This window comes from Aethalodelphis obliquidens, unplaced genomic scaffold (assembly GCF_003676395.1).
Source record: "Aethalodelphis obliquidens isolate GAN/ISIS:26980383/991018 unplaced genomic scaffold, ASM367639v1 scaffold21, whole genome shotgun sequence".
NCBI classification, from domain to species: domain Eukaryota; kingdom Metazoa; phylum Chordata; class Mammalia; order Artiodactyla; family Delphinidae; genus Aethalodelphis; species Aethalodelphis obliquidens.
In genome coordinates, this window is record NW_020837965.1 from 10,229,028 (window position 1) to 10,247,457 (window position 18,430).

Sequence of the window (18,430 nt, forward strand, 5' to 3'; positions counted from 1 at the left end):
TGTGTATTCCATATATTTCACCTTGTTTTGTTTTCCAGTATGCCCCTTTCTCTCAATTCCCCTTATCTCAGATCATCTTTATTATGTGAGTGCACACTATGCAATTCCCCTTATTTAAGAGGTTGTGTAGAGAAGCAAAAGTTTCCATCAGAAGATATTCATTGATCAACAAATCATTTACAACGTTTATTTTTCCTCCATGTTCTCTGCTTAAAGTTCTCTATACTTTATATTATCTTCTTTGAAGGGTTCATCTTTCCATGTCTATAACAGTTGCAAACATCTGGCTCTACAATGTAAATTGTACCATGGAAATTGATTTCAAAATTATGTTGCTTATTTTGCAAAAGAAGAAAGAGTAGATGAATGTGTTGTTGGAGAAGATCTCAAATGCCAAGACAGTCACAAGGAGTTGGGCAGGTTGTGTACTGCACAATTGTGGGGGGTGGCGTTCTCCATATGATTATCATAGTTGTGCATTTATTATGAAAAAACTGTGTTTAGGAAGAGTGCTTTTCCTTTTTCTCCTTTTCTTCCTAATTCAACAATTGTTCCTGTGTAGACAGTGGAACTGCAAATCATACACAAAGCCATTTCAAATGAGAATTGGTTAGGCTTAGGCCATTAAGCAATTTTAGAAGATGTAATTAATGGGGATTAAAATGGTGTGCATATCAAGGAATTAAGACAAATATCTTGGAAAAAAATAGTAAAATTCTCAAATATACTTACAAATTTGACCCTCTTGAAGTTAATGACATTAAAGTCCAATGAAAATTTCAGAACCCAAAATATGTTATCACATAATTTTATAAGAAAAACTATGCAAAAAATATTAAGGTTTATAGCTTTGTTACTTAGAAGAATCCCCACATAGCTTAAAAATAAAACCTGAATGTGGTTTAATATAAGCCAAATAAACTTATTTTCATAATGTTACTTTTATCTTTTAAGATAAAACCATCATGAAAACTTTTGTTCCATTATTTGCATGCCATTTAAATTATATTTTTAGTGGGTTAACGTGAATTAACAATTTGCTTGGACTATTTGTCATCAGCTGAGTAAGCCCTACCAAGGTAACCTAGCTCCCCACAGTGACCTCTCTAAAAGAGAAGTCTAACATGTAACTTGTTGCTTAAATTCCTTCACTAGCTCATCAATGCTCTATGGGTACATTCTAAGTTCCAGCAAAGTTCTCCATGGTCTGATCTTTTTTTCACCTTTCCAAGTCTTATCTGCAGCCTCATGTCTTGTAACTTAACCTCAACCTACCTCAAAGCAACACCACACCTAATACTTAGTCCTCAGCACCTCAACAATAGAGATCTATTGGCCAGAACGGTGTTGAGATTTGTGGAAAAAGCATCTTGATGTTTTCTTTCAATTTTACTCTACCTGACTTCCATCTTTGACAGGAATCTAAGCTGGACAGACATTTGACAAAATATCATAAGAAAATAGCAAAACAAAAGCAATATAAAAACATTTTTTAGCATCATAGACTATAAATATAGCCATAGGTTGTGATAAAGCACCAACAAATGGATCCTGAAATTATTGCTAAAATTTAAGTCAAAATTGCTGGGATACATACCCTGGCCATTTCCCAGCTTAATAATAAATGAATTGAATGTCTAGATAACTTCATGCAGAGCACTATAATCATTTTTTTTTTTAGTAAAAATGTCAAATGTTTGATAGAACTGTTTTTACATATTTTGGTCAGGGCTATTTTTTCTCTTCCTCTCATGCAGAGTTTAATCATTTTATTCCTACCTTTTTACTTATGAATATTTTATACATTTATAATAAGAAAATATTAGAGACTTAAACATTGAGAGCAAAGTAAATTAAAAGAACTTCTTCATCCACATTAAGATATAAAACAAGTTAAATAATCAGCGAGTTCTACAAAATGCTAAATGGTGCATAACTTCTGCATCTGGGTAATAAACATGAAGTAAATTTGGAGACCCCAGTCACCTGAATCACAGCTTACTGGGACTACAGGTGTCTGTGGTCCTGTTGCAATGCATGTGGCAGAACTAGAGGCAGCAAATTTTATGCTACAGCACACCATGTCCAGATTTGCTCACTCTAGAACACTCTGGCAGAGGTGGACTGGAGAGGGAAATTGACTGCAGTCCATCTGCTCTATTAGAAATGCACAATGGGTATGCAGTAGCACTCATTAAAAAAATGAAGCAGCTGAGGACAATGCTAATCAAAAACATAAGGATGAGTAATAGGGGTGCACAAGAAGAGATGCAGAAATTCTGCATTAGGAGTTTTTTATAGCAGTGGGCACTGCTATAAAGTAGTATGAGAACTTTTTTACAGCTAGTGAGATGTCACTCATGGAGAAGAAATCCAGAAGACTGACAAGATATAGGCCCCAACAATGTGAAGCAGTGAACAGCTGGCTGAACAGATGTTTTTGAAGAATCAGATTTGGGTTTCTAGTCCAAGCATAAGCTGAGGATTGGAATAATGGGCTATTGGCAAGGCACAAAGTAAAGCTCAGGAGAATGTGGTTGAGCGTGTTTATCCAAGAACTAACTGCCCTGCTCACCAGGCTTTGCACTGTGTCCAGAGGGGAGACCTGTCCTGATATAAGAGTAAAAACTGTCATAATAGACCATTAACATGCTCAGACATCATATCTGTGGTTCAACTGTAACAAAGTAAACCAAAAGGTCTATACCTTGTAGAGATTTTGCATATTTTGAGGTACAAATTTGAAGTGATAGCCCTTTGAGTTGCTGAGCACTTATCCTATGAGTGAGTCTAGATCCCTTGGGAGCCAACATCTCGAAAGGACTTCATTTCCCTACTTCCAGGAAGCAGAAAACATTGCATCCCCCTCGTTGTAAGTCATGGATCCACAACCTAAGAAATAAGAGTCCAAATGGCAGAAGTAGTCCTTCATATCCCATCAAGTCTTAAAGAAAATTTACTATTATTTTCCTTCAAATGCTTATTTTAAGTGCCTAATATATAATCATTATTGCTGTAGGAATTATGGATGATACAGAATGATAAGACAAGATACCTTCCTGCATAGAAATTAGGCTCTAATGATATGCTATATATAGACAAAAGTAAGTGTAACAGACATTTGAAATTAAAGCACTGTTAAAGACAGATAAAGTATTGCAGTTCTCGAATGGGAATATTACTTTCTTCTAGGAGCAATAAGGCAGACCAGATAATGAAAATAACACTTAGCCAGCTTTCAAGAATAGGAAAAACCTGATCCTGCAGAAATAAAAATAATGGAAGCAATTATTTATTGAGCTCTTACTACATGTCAATCATTGTTCTAGATTGTGAGGTAGATATTTGTCTTGTTCAGAGTGAGCTAAGATGTTGTACTAAAGAGAATGCAAATGTTCAGTTTCTTAAAGACCAAGAGTTTTCTACTTCTTTCATGTATCTCATGACTTTCAGCATCACATTAGCCATTTCATTCCAATAATAACCTTAAATCTGTACTTCTCTGTACATGGCTCAGTTACTCTACCTGGGCTAGTTTTTCTGTGTGGGAAAAATCTTTACTCATCATGTCTGTTCCTCCATGAGACAAGATGAGCTTCTTGACTAGGGTGGCACTATAGGAATGGAGAGGAGGAGTAGGTACAGTTTCTTTTTCTATTTTAAATCCAAATCTGGGCTAAGTGCAATGAAGGGGATGAAGAAGACAGAGAAGAAATAAGATCACAATTTCTTAGAAGACTAGAGGTATATTGGTAAAACTGCCTCAAAATGAGTAAGAACCAAAGATCTTTTTGGTATATAGTATTCGTATTCACTTAGTAAATAAAAAATAAATTCTATATGAATGAACAAATATAAATGGATAATTGGGGAGGGTAGACAGATTAGTGACAAAGATAAAATAACTTTAAAAGGGTGAGAGTGCTGAGTGTTAGATTGTTATGCACATTCAAGCCTGGTATTCTGCTATTAAGAAAAGATTCTAAGTAAAAATGTACATAAATTGTCCAAAACATTGAAGTTTCCCACTTATAATTTTCTATTTCAGTATTGCCAGGACTTTCCCAATTTTCTTCACTAAAACTAGAACTTACACCCTAAATAATCTGGTTTTTATTTTGGGAATTTTGAACACATTCATTTAGAGTGAAGCCAATTTTATCAAATAACTGCAAACTAATTTCCTAATTAATTAGTTGAAGTGGAAACCTTAGAAGTCTACATTTGATAGCCTCTTAATGGCTGCATAGGGTCAAAAATAAAACATAACTGGAGTAACCCACTACAAAATTAGAATCCAGTAGAGACATTCTAAAATACAAAATAGCTCAAGAAAGAATAAAATAAGAGGGGAAAAAACATTCAAGCCTCCAATTCTGTATTTTTAATGTCAAAAGTTATTTCATGCATCTTGCTATTGCCCTTTCAAGAAGCAATCAAAAAATGACATCAGCTTCTGGGAGTTTTGGGGGATCAAAAGTGACAATTATACGATTTACAGTTTTGATTGCTTTAATACTATCTTCTTTTACACAATTACTGTGCTGGTGGGTGAGTTCCAAAGGATCATGACATAGGAGTAGCTGTTTTGCAATTTTTCAGAAAGTTTGAGAGAGTCATTTCTAGCAACTTCTAAACAGATCCTGAAAATCAGCAATACATGTCAGAATTGAATTTAGGGTTCTGAACCATTAAATTTAGGTAAAGCTCTGATGCCTTAAGTTCTGGAGGCCACTGATTAGGAAAAAAAAGTAATGGAAAGGAATTGTAAAACCAAAGCAAAAAGCATATTATACAAAAGAGGCAAGGGTTTAAAGTTAAATGTTATTTCCCTTGTCCCCATCCCCAGGGAAGAAACAAATGTATTTCCATGGTTTTAAAACAACTGGTTGAAAAATGAATAATTGATTTTCTTTGCAGATATGCAGGTGAAATCATTTAAACTAAATTTTACTTGTCCACTTCTTTCATCATTGAATAGGCAAAGAGCACGTAAAAGTAGGGAGGGAGAAAGGAAAATCATGATACAGGCATATAAAACTGAGCAACAAATTAATGAAATTGAGAACTAAGAAAGAAAAGCAGAAGTTAAAAAGAAAGCCTGAGAAATGAAGAGAGTCAGAGAGTCAAGAAGAAAAGAGACACATACGCTGATAATACTGAATCAAGAGGGGCCTTATCTCTTAGTGCATTTATAATATATAGTCACGTGTTCAATAAGGTGAAATATTAACTGACATTGGCCACTTTGAACCAATGTGTGGAAGGATACAATGTCTGTCAAATAAAATGATTCAAAGCAGGATCAAAGTTAAGCTGAATGAGGAGGAGAATGAGGGAAAAAGTTGGAAAGAAAATCCCTAAGTGAACATAGAAAATGGCATATATACTGCCTGCAAAATGAGGATGGATGAAGATTAATGGTCTACAGATATTCTGCTCATGCTTTTCAGGAGATGGTTTTGCTTTATTTATCTTGGCTGCCACAAAGAAGTAAGGCTCAGGCATACACAGACATATCCCACAAGACAGTAGAAAGCATCTGCTTTCAGAAATAACTCTGTACTCACATTAGAGAAGCATATTATCTACATATATAAGATGGATAGAAATTTCAAGAATTATGCTTCTCAATGTTAATTTGTACCTTTTATATGACACTGATTGTGGTTTTGTGCTTTCCTTGATTCTTTTGGACAAATTTCTTCTCACAATTAAAAGCAATCTCAGATATTTACATGTCGCAGAATCATGATATGTGGTTCTGTGTCTATAAAAGCTGTCATAGGGGATCTTTAGCAGATTCAGAAACAATTACTATGCTGAAGTGAGCAATCAGTTAAAAATGGATAATATAAATCTGTTATCCTGAATCTATAAAATGATTGTCACCCCGATTACTCTGCTGAAATGAACGATCAGTTAAAAATGGATAATATGAATCTGTTATCCTGAATCTATAAAATGATGATCACCCAGAGCCTGCAGAAAATAGATCATAAGAAAAGCAGACAAGTCCAGAAACCATGTATCAATATTAAGAATCACAACTTGCAAAATGCTGATTCCAGTATGGTCTTAGTCTAAACACTATATACAAGGAATAAAAATAATGAATTTGAATATATTCATAAAGCAGACATCTCAAAGACCAATAGTACTCTGTCTATTATTTTAAGCCCCATTCAAAAAATAATCCTGAAACTAAATGTTCAATTATATAAATACATGATGTTTGTACTGCTTTACGGTTTACAAAGCATTCACATTAAATGTAGCTCATTTAATCTTAAAAAAATCTGCCAAATAGGAATTATCATCTTTAATATTTTTAGAGTAAAACAACTAAAACTGAAATTAATCAGAAGTTACCTAAAATGTTTCAGCTATAAAGAAGTGAAGTTGAAATTTGACCCAAATTTCTCTAACTCCATTCATTAATGAAGTTGGGCAAAATTTGAGTGCCTACCATTATTCTGTGTCCAGGTGATGACATCATGATGGAATTGAAAAGGTCCCTTCTCCCATGAAAACTATATCTGAGCAAGAAATTATCTAAAGAGTTATTTAAATAAAATTTCGATAACGTCCACAAAAGACAAAAGCAAAAAAACAGTTTTATATCAAGGGACCCACCACAATTTGGTAAGTTTAAAAAGGCTTTCTTGAGAAAGTAAGCCAAAGTGGACATCTTATAAGTTATTTAGCAGAAAATGAATGTCTATTGAGGCTGAGGAGATAGTACATGGGATGACCCTGAAGCTAGAGTAAATATGACTTATGTGAGGAATGAAAGACAGCTCATGCCAAAGGAACAAAGATAAGGAAATGGTTGGTGCTAGGTGACAGGGGTGATGTTGGTAGGGCCAGATCACAGTGGACAGCCTGAAAAGCTTTACTCAAGGAAGTGATACAGTAGTAAGATCAGCTTTGGGTGCAAAGCAGAGAACGAATCGAAGTGGAATAAAAATGGAGATAGACTCTGTTAAAAAATGGGCAGAAGATCTAACAGACACCTCAGGAAAGAAAATTACAGATAACAAATAGCATATGAAAATATGTTCAACATCCTATGTCATTAGGAAATTGTAACTTAAAACAATAATGAGATACCACTATATACCTATTAGAATGGCCAAAATCCAAAATACTGACAACACCAAATACTGGCAAGGAATTGGCATAACAGAAACTCTCATTCATTGCTGGTGTGAATGCAAAATGGTACTGTCACTTTGGAAGATAATTTGTCAGTTTCTTACAAAATTAAGCATACCGTTTCCATAAGATCCAGCAATTGCACTCCTTGGTATTTATGCCAGTGAATTGAAAACTTATGTCTATAAAAAACTTGTACATGGAAGTTTATAAACTTTATTCATAACTACCAAAGCCTGGAAACAACCAAGATGCCCTTAAGTAGATGAACAGATAAATAAATGGTGATACCTACAGACAACAGAATATTATTCAGTGTTTAAAAAATGAGCAATCAAGATATGAAAAGACACGAAGGAACCTTAAATGCATATTACTAAGTGAGAGAAGCAAATCTGAACCGACTACATACTGTAAGATTTCAACCATATAACATTCTGGTAAAGGCAAAACTACAGAGACAGTAAAAAAAACAAGAGAGGAGGAACACTTAAGAGGCTGGGATAACAGTATAGTTAAAAATGACAGTGGCCTGAAACACTGTGACCATGTAGGACAGTAAATTATCTAAACATACTCCTCAAATAAGCTCTGCAAGTAATTTGAAAAACTAACTTACTGACTTGAAAACAATTGTGATTCAGTCATTACCTACTTCAAAATCCCACTGTTTCCTGATTACAAACATGCCCGCATTTTTAATGTGAATACTTTCCCCAGTTTGTCTTTAGCCACTTCTCTACCTTACCTGCTCCATCTCTCCTTAAAGTTATCTGCCTTTGGCCACAAGTCTCAGTGTTCTCCAAGCATGCCCACACAGTGGTGGCCCTGTATATATTTCACTTTGCTTCTGCCTAGGTTACCTCCTCTATCTGGTGAACTCTTCCAACAAGAATCAGGTCAAATATCACTTTTGTGTCAAAACTCCAAGGCTTCCTCCATTCAATGTATTTCCTCCATCCCTAGATCTCCCATGATTTTACATTCATTGTTGCAGTTATCCTACTGAATTATGACCAAATTGCTTGCACATCTGTTCTGTGCCACCGACCTTTGGTCCTTAAAGGCAAGGCTATTCCTTACTTAACCCTCTATACTCAGTAGTTATGTTCTACACTCAGTACTTAAGTCTTCAATAAATGTTGAATTAGTAAATTATCTGTTTAGCAAACACAGGGAACAAAATGCTTAGGAATCCAAAAGTGAGCCAGGTGTTATATGGATATGTTTTTTTAAATAGGATTTCTTGTACAGTTGAAATTGCAGATGTGGAACACACGATAAGGAGAGCCAACTACAAGTTATATGCAGATTTTCGACTGAGTAGGTGTTGCGCCCCAAACCCCTGCATTGTTCAAGTGTCAACTCTATTTTATTCCTAATATTCAAACTGAGACTCAAAAATATACTTTCTGAGGAAAACTGGTTGTTGCTGTGCAGCATAATGGTTGATGGGGCTCATGTTCCTCTATTTTAAAATAATGTTTCATTATAGTGGTACAATACAAGTTTGGGTCTGCCTTAAATGGTTCCATACATCAGCATGTATTATTACAATTCTAGAGTAGAGGCTGACAAACTACAGACCATGAACCAAGCCTGGCCCAGTGCTTGTTTATATAAATAAAGTTTTATTGGAACACAGGCACCCTTATTCCTTTACACTTGGATGCTTTTGTGCTACAACAGTTGAGTTGAGTTGTGATAATGACTGTCTGGTCTGTAAAGTTAAAATATTTATTTTTTGACCCTTTACAGAAAATGTTTGCTGACCAAAGGATAAGTTCTGAAATCAGTTTACCGGGGTTTCACTTCTACTCCATCACCTGCTAGACAGGTCATCTGGAGCAAATTATTTGGTTTTTCTATTTCTTAGTTACTCATCTAAAAGTGGGGATAATAATAAAACCTAACTCATAGAGTTACTCTAAAAAAATAAATGATAAAATTGCTGCAAAGTGTATTATATATAAGTGGTCAAAAGAGTTATCCATTAATAGGGATTGTATTTTAGTATTTTATTTTTCTTAGTAGAAAAATGGGCTAGGGTGTTAGGATTAAAAGTCACTGTAATACATGTAAATGCTTAGCATAGTGCCTGGTACAAGGTAAAAATTCAGTAAATGATATCCTGCTTGTAATATAAATAATTTCTTTGAATAATCACTTATTTATCAATGTAAACTATGGAACCTTTCTTCAAAGTGTTTATATTTTCAACTTATATTAGCTGTGATAACATTCATTTATACACTTAAGAGTGGCATCATATTTGCATAGAAATTTATGAACAATGTAATGGAGAAATTAACTCTAGGTAACTTTGTTACATCTTTTTACAAGAATGTGACTTATATTGGTGACTATTTGGTATGAAGGTCTGACATTCCTTACTGTTTATCCTACACCTGCCTGCTGGGGGAGGAAAAAGCAACAGCTAGAAACACAGTGTACTGAAGTCTGGAGAGTCTCTGAATAATATAAAACTCTTTTCAGTCAAACAACATAGCATGGAGTTGTGCTTTAGTTGTCCAGACACTCCCTTATTCCAAGCAGCTGAAAGTGACTGACAGCTCAGTCACATCCCAATCCTAAAATTCCTTTAATCTTGAAATTATTAAAGAAAAATTGGGGTGGTAGGAAGGATCTATGTGTCTAATATGCAAAGAGTTTCCTAAAACAAAGGCAAGCCACTCATGGAATCAAGATAAAGTTGTCTAATTAAATTTTATAATGGTTTCACACAGGGGAACACTAAAGTTTTGCTCACATTATTTTTTCCACCTGGAATGTCCTTTCTAGAAATTCCTCATGGCCAAATCTTATTCGTGTTCAAGACTGCCACATCTGGGAAGCATTTCCTGATAAGCCTCTCATTCATCTTCAGAATTCTAAAACTTTCATTTAATCATTTCTTATTTGTTTTTGAATATATAACATATAATATATAAAATGCATATAATGTACTCTATGTCATATACTATAAAGAAGCTTATATGGAAATATATAGATTTATGAGTATATCTATATCTATCTAAATTTTCCAATAAGTCTACTGAGAGGGAAGACAGAGAAGAGCTTGCCCCCTGATACCAAGAAATTAGTCTTAACATAGATCCCAACAAAGTGGCCTCTGGAAGTCCATGATCCCTTCTCCAAATTAATGTCAGGTGACCAAATCTCCATCAAGTTTTCTCTTCTTGGCCGTAACTCTTTTTGACCTGCTTCTGCAAATCACAATTGTGTGCCATCTCGGATAATGTACTCAGCTTTTGGTTGCATTCAATCCCACTGTGTGTTTGTGAGTCTTCATGTGGTTTTCTTTTTTCTTTGTGGATGAACTTCGGAGAGTCTTGAAGGGAGTACACATGGCTTCTGCAGTTTTGACGTCTCCTTTAGCTCTGTCTTCCCCCATTCTCTTCCCCTGAGACTGTTCTTGAGAAATCCACGTTCTTCTCATTCTATTATTCAGAGCCACTTGCCTTTTTCACTGTTGATACATAAAATTCAAGTTTTCATTTCCAAGGGCTCAGCAAAACAAAGGACCCTTCCGTTGAAAGGATTCAAGCTGTCTCCCATCTTAGAAAGCAATCAAGGATACAGAGGCAAATGCTTCCTGGTTGTCACACCATTCCCCATGTGACAATCACATAAATACATTCAGGTTTAAGGGATCAGCATGCCCTTCAACAGAACAAGAACAACTCATCTGAAACTGTAGCTGTCAATCTCTCAATGTATGTTGATTGACTTTGACTGACAAAATAAATGACTAAGCTAATAAACTAATTGCAGATTCCTCTAGGTCAAGGAACAGCTGTGTATCTATTATGCTAACACACTGATGGGCTCACATGAGCTACCTTATAAACTTTTGATGTGGTTAAATATAGAACTAAAATTTCAGAGATCATTATTTGTATTACCAGACACATTTTTGCATATTCTGTGAATGTTTATAGATCAAATTAACTGTTAATGGCCCTGCACACTGTAAGATTTCACTGAGCTCCTTAGTTACCAGGATTAGTTATCATTTTATTTAGTTCTTTGTTAAGAAGGATTCAAACAGAATAATAGCCTACTGTCCTAAACGTTATCAAGTATGCACCTCTTGCTTTGAATTGTTTGCAATCTATAATAATCCAATCTTAGTTAAGTGTCATATAATAAAATATAATTGTACTGTTACTGGTTATATTAATGTTGTCTGAGTTAGAGGAGGGAGATGAATTACTTCGTAGGGAAAAAATTAATATGTAAGGCCCAAGTGGATAGACGACCAAGATAAAATGACCCCAGGTTTAAGTCCTTAGAAAAATGGTATTTCAAAATATGACTCTGGTTTTCTGTTAGATCATTATACTTAGCTAGAGACTTTATTTTTTTTTTAACTGTCTTTAGTTGGGGTTAAAAAAACAAGAATTTATGTGAATCTTTAAATTGTGTTTCTATAAAATTAAGGCAAATTGTGGACAGAGTGGATTTTTAAAATATGCAGCATTATTTACTCTCATTTTAAGTTGTCAGAGTACCTTTCTGATGTGTGGCAGGTCAGGGGCAGAGGTGGGGGAGTATAGAAGAACTAACACTGATGCAGTTGTGGTGTCTTACTCTCATCAAATGCGCATGTCATTTCCATATAGAAATACTGGGAGCCAAAGTTAAGCACATATCAAACATTTCATAGAAAAATGAAATCAGTCAAGCCAATTAGGCTTTTTCTCTCTGCTACAAAGAAAATCAAAGCTCAGGGGGAAGGAGGAAGGAACCGAGGGCTGAAGTGAGATCACAGTCTCTAAATGACCTTCAGTCTCTCTCTCATGGCCACTATGAATAGTCCTGACAATCTGTGCCTCTATTCCAGGCACTGTGCTACAAACTTGTTATTCACTTTCTCCTTTACAGCTCAGCACAACCCTTTGAGATGGGCATTATTAGTATTCTTCCTCTTTATGTGATGAAACTGTGATGTGAGAAGTTATTTGCCCCAAATCATGAGACTAGAAAATAGCTTAGTACGAATTTAAATCTGGGTTTAAAGGATGTTTGAAACATTGGTAGGGTTTGAGTGGTGTATGAGAATATAAATGAGAGGCTCATTATTCATAGAAGATCCAGAAAACAAAAAATGACAGAAAAGTGTAGACTATGCCTGAAGGGAGGGAAAAAAGAATCACAATTTTAAAGATTGATCATGCTATTAAAGAAAACAGGTTATATATAGATATTATCTCAGTTGATCCTCACAATAATTCTATGAGTCAGTTGTATAATCACAAATAAGGTTGAGAAAAATTAAATAACTACACAAAATCACAAAATTTGTATCCAGATGAGATTCAATCCAGAACTGCAAAACTCAAGACATAATGCATTACGTGGGAGACAGATATGCTTATCATTAATGACAAAACCACATAGTAATATAAGCACAGATTCTTCTAAAAGTAATTGAAATAGTGACTATGCCCCAAATGTATTTTTTATCTATTGGTTGGGTGTTTGGCATTATAGCAGTTTCTCAGATGATAAGAAGAAAATATCGTTACTGCTCTGAAGGAACGAGTTAATTTTTTTGCACAAATGCCAAAATGGAAAGGCAAATAATTCAAAACCCAGATAAATTAAAAATGTAGGAGAAAAAGAAAAAAAAGCACTGGCTAAACATATGGAAGAAGACATTTCAGGTGAGAACAATTAGTCAAAGCAATTTCCAGAGTGAGACATTGTGTAAGAAGATTGTGAAATACACTGCTATTACCCAAAAGAAAGGACTCTAATGGGCATTTGGTGAATCTTAGTTTAAGAATAAACTCCAAGAAAGAAAAAGAAAGAAACAATAAGCAATTATAGAGGATCTTAAATGACATGCCCAGGAGTTTATAATTTATCTGCTAGGCAATGTATAGGTGCAGTATAAGATATTTACGATCCTTTAAAATACCTATTAAGACCTTGGGAGCACAAAGTTCCTGCAGCTTTCCTTGTAAATTCTGTTCAGATTGGCCCGGGGAATAACACAGGCACTTGAATTAAACATGAACTTAAAGATCATAAGTAAAGGATAATGATTAATAGGCTGTAGAGCCTTCTGGGGGAGATATCAAGTGGACCTCTTCAGGTTTGGTGCTAATGATCTGTAAGAAGGTGCAGACAGCAGGCTAATGAAATTTTTTGGTAACATTAAATTGGGAGAGACTGGAACATAATTCAGATTAGAAAAATATCTATTGTGGAAATGACTATGAGGAAGTTAGGAACATGAAGGAAATAATAAAATGGCAACCAATGATACTAAATTCTAAGCAGTATATCATATGATACATTTTTAAAATAACAAAAGTAGAGGACTTCACTGAAAGCATAACAAACTACCTTAGAAGCTAAGAGTATAAGATAGATTGTCCATATGACACATGGACATGGCCGTTTCTATATGACCAAGGCAGGGTACTGAGACTATTGTTCTTAGAAGAGAAATATTTTTTCAGTGCATGAAGACCTATTATTTGTGTTAGAAACTACTGAAAGCAATGATAATAAGGCCAATGGAATAGGGGGCATCAAATTTATCTTTCAGGGTGTTTCTTACTGTACAAATGTATGCATAAATTCATTCCAGGCAGGTAAAATGAGAGCACCAGTTTTCAGAACAGTTTTTTGTGCTCAAAGAGAGAATTATGGTCTGCCTGAAGAGTAAAGCATCATAAACATAACTGAGATTCCATATTATGATAAATTGAAGCCTAAAAAGAGAGAACAATGACTAGGCTCATTTATACAGGTAAAGGAAGTAAAATGGTCTACTTCTCCAAAAGTCCTTAAGAACAAAAATTATATCATGTTGAATTCCAACTGGAAAGGCTTTCTTTTTTAACTAGACTATGTTCTGACATTTCTTCCAACACATATAACTACAGTGGCAAGCATTATTAAGCAACTCCTTTTTCACATACAAGGAAATATTATTTTATTATTAACAACAGCCTTGTTTAGAAATCTTGAGTTACTATAGCACTGTAATTAAGAATAAAGATTCTGAAGCCAAATCTGGAAAAAAAACAAAACAAAACAAAAAAACCTTGGCTCAACAATTATTTAGTTATGTGATTTGGGGCATGTAATTGAACATTTGTTGCTCAATGTTCTTATCTATGCACTAATATAACTATCTCCCTCAAAGACTCAAAAACTTTTGGGATTAAATAAGAAAATGCATATAAAACATTTAGCATAATTTCTCAAATAATGTAGACGCTATGTAATATTTATCAAAATTATATTTACTAAGCATAAAATCATCAAACATTATGATTGGAAGAGATTTTAGTGATTATAAGCCTAACCACCCCAACTTATAGATGATCTCAGAATGAAACCACTCCCTTAAGATTACAGAGGTAGTTATTTAAAGAATGAGGGCAGGATTCAGGTATTATAATTTCTTATCCAGGAAGATCATACAACACCTTTACTATGATACATGCCCCAATGATTTATATAGGTAGTATTGAAAGTTACAAAATGCATGAATTTCATTTTCTTCCATGGATTCCACTGGTATTTTCTTCTGTCCCATCACCCAGAAATAAACAACTCAATAGCAGAGCGAAGTGTCCTTTTAAAACCTCAATTAAGGCATTAGCTTAGGGACAACACTGTCCTCCACAATGCAGTATATACATTGAACCAGTAGCCAGGAATGGTACTCAGTCCCCATAGCTAGACCACTCAGGTCTAGGAAGCAAAAGGAGGAAATAAGATAAACCTCTTAACACTATGACTCCCAGAGGTTTGCTGTAGAACCTGGGTTTTCCTTCTCCACATTGGGTTCAGTTGAATGAGATGAATGCATTTCCATGAGATACTTTCACCATAGTCGAAGTATTTCACCAAGTATATAAGTGTTCCACTGAACTTGACAGTAAAACTATACCTAAGCATTTGACCTCCTTTTTGTCCTGCAAGCAAAGAAAGGTCTTTTTTATGCTGGTAAGAGTAATAAATCCTGATTACCAGAACAGATATTGTTTATGCTGTATGTGGAGCCAAGAATGACTGTGTATATAAACCCAGATAACCCATGGGATGTCTTTTTCTGTTCCCAGTTACAATGGGAAATGGGCAATTACATGGTACTTGATCCAAAAGAGACAAGACGACTAAGGGTTCAGACTCCTTGAATTTGGAGATCTGAATCAATCTCTCAGGCAAGCAACTCATATTCAGTGAAGTACGGATGTAAGGTGAAGGAAATCTAGAAAGGAAAGGGGGATAGGTGATGAAGAATATCAATCATGGGAAAGTTGCTTCTACCCTAAGGCTTTTGCATTAGTATTTGTAGAGACCGTGACCTTGAGGGAGTTTGTAATGCAAAATGAAGTTAGGGAGGACACCAAAAAGATAGAAGTTGTAAAAGAAAAGGCTTCCAACCCCAACAGCTTCTTTTGACTCAATAATGGGGCTTCTGTGGAAATACACAACACTCATGCATACAATTTCAGAAGCCAGAATCCCAGGAGGGTAATATCCCAGGGCCAAAAGTGAATGACAGCCAGTGGATACATGCTTAATCTTTCCTCCCTCAAGACCAGACCATCCTTAGATGTATTTCAGGACAACCCTCAGATTAAGGGACTTGTGATCTTTAGAGGTGGCCAATTCAGTAACGTATTGAATCTCTCCCTATTCCTCTCTCCTTGTGTTCACTCTTGCTTCCTGATCACACTCCCCATTATTACTTGCATTTAAGTCATTGATCCAACTTTATTTTTTGGAGATCCTAGGCTACGATAATTTCTAACAACAAACTCCAAATATGACTCAAATCTCCTCCTTCCTCAATCTTCTTTATCTTAGTAAGTAGCAATTCCAGTATTACTAGTGTATAGGCCAAAAATCTTTGGAGTCATCCTTGTCTTCTCTTTGTCATAGCTCACATCCAATCTGACATCATATCTTGTTGTCACTACCTTAGAAATAAATTCAGAATATAATCACTACTATGACCCTGGTCTGAGAAACAATTATGTTTTATTAGCTTAATTAATCTCCCCATTTTTATCCTTACCTCCAATAGTCTTCTTTCGACTTCTTTCGACAATAACCACAGAGATCATTTTACAGTTCTAGTCAGTTTTTTCACTCCTCTCTTCAGAACCCGCCAAGGTCTTCCCATGTCACTCAGTAAAAGCAAAACTCCTGCCAGTGGCTCACATTTATAACTTTGGCCTCCTTTTCTACTGATGTCCCCTAAATCACTCCACATCAGCCACACTGGCCACCTCTTTTTTTTTTTTTTTTTTGAGGGGGCTACTCTTTGTTGTGGTGCACGGGCTTCCCATTGTGGTGGCCTCTGCTGCGAAGCATGAGCTCCAGGTGTGCAGGCTTTTTTTAGTAGTTGCAGCACACGGGCTAAGCAGCTGTGGCTCGTGGACTCCAGAGTGCAGGCTCAGTAGTTGTGGCACACGGGCTTAGTTGCTCCACAGCATGTGGGATCCTCCCGGACCAGGGCCCAAACCCGTGTCCCCTGCATTGGCAGGCAGACTCCCAACCACTGCACCACCAGGGAAGCCCCTGGCCACCTCATTTTGATTTGAACCATCCAAACACACACCTACCTCAGGATTTTTTCTATGTCCTCTGTGTGGAAATACAGACAGCCTGTCTGTCTTCCTCCAGACAGCCGCATGCCTTATTCCTCTAGTCAAGTTTTCACATATATACTTCTTATTTATCATTGGGATTCCTTCCCATTACTATGGCATTCCCTATCTTTGTGCCTGCTTTATCTTCTCCAAAATATGTATTTCTATCTAAGGCAGATTGTTTATAAAAAGTGGCCATAACAATCTATACCATCCTTGTATGCGTGTCAAGTTTTCAATGGTTCTTGATATATTTCTCAACAAAAGAGGGAGTTCATTTCTCCATTCCTTGAATCTGGCTAGCCTTATGATTTGCTTTAACCAAAAGAATGTAACAGAGGTGATCTTGTGGGAACTCCAAACCTAGGCCTCAAAGGGCTTCACAGCTTTAGCTTTCCTCTTCTAGAACATTGCCCTGGGTTCACCATGTGAAGAAGCCCACTTTACCCTACTGGAGGATGAGAAGTCTTATGAAGCACAGGCAAGCTTTGCAAAATAAGGCCCCTAGATCAGGTAACAACAGCCGGCACCAAATGCAAGTTGTGTGACTGAAGCCATCTTAGACCATAAAGCCCCAGCTGAGCCACTAGATGATTGCAGCTACACGATTGACCTTAGGGAAGAACAGCAGAAGAACCATCCAGCTGAGTCCACCCAAATTTCTAACCTATTGAATCATAAGCAAATACATGGCTGTTATTTGAAGCAACTAAGTCTGCAGTGATCTGTCACACAAAAAAATGATATAATCTAATTACTATCTAAATGACTATATCTTTTATATTTAAAAATTATTATCTTTCTCTCTCCTCTAAATAGAATGTAAGTGTCATGAGGACAGGAATTTTTTAATCTAATTTTTATTTATTTGTTTAACTGCTATATTCTCAGAACCTAGAATAGTTCCTGGTAAATAGTACATGCGATAACTAATTAAATCAGTGAATGCCTCTTGGTAAGTACACAACTTAATCTAGAGCAGAAATATCTAGATACACTAGGAAGTATTTCATAATCTGGGAATGTTGTTACTTTGATGAACAGTGGTTAGGAACAGAACAGACGGCCTCTTTAGTCTCACAAATAAATGGCATAGAGAGGAGTTTAGGGAACTTCTGTTGTACATACAGTTTTCATTTACTGAAAATTTCCAGTGCTAAAATATCAACTTAAATAATTTTAGAATTTTTAATTCAGACGCATCTGGGATGTAGCTTGTAGGATGATACCAAGCTTTTCCCATATTGTCTGTCAGCTATTAAGTGAGTTTTGATTAAATTAATCATCCAAGAAACTATGCCATCTTTAGTCTGTCACTGAGGTGGAACATTTTGTTTCAGTGCACAAATCCATAACCATTTGGATCAAAAAGAATGGAAACACAATCACCAGTTACATTCACATTGATTAGAGATAGAGACTCCAGTTGGGTAAATAAAGTCATTGATCTTAGACTTCTAACCAGGCATTTAGGCTCTGTCAGACACTGGAGGAAATCTAGAAATTTGGTCAATTTTCTAGGAATTTCCAAATTTGTTTCTTACACCTAGATTGATAAAGTATGTGATGCTTGCAAAATTATTCAGATCTTAATAGGTTTGGTCTTGTGAGTTCATATCTGT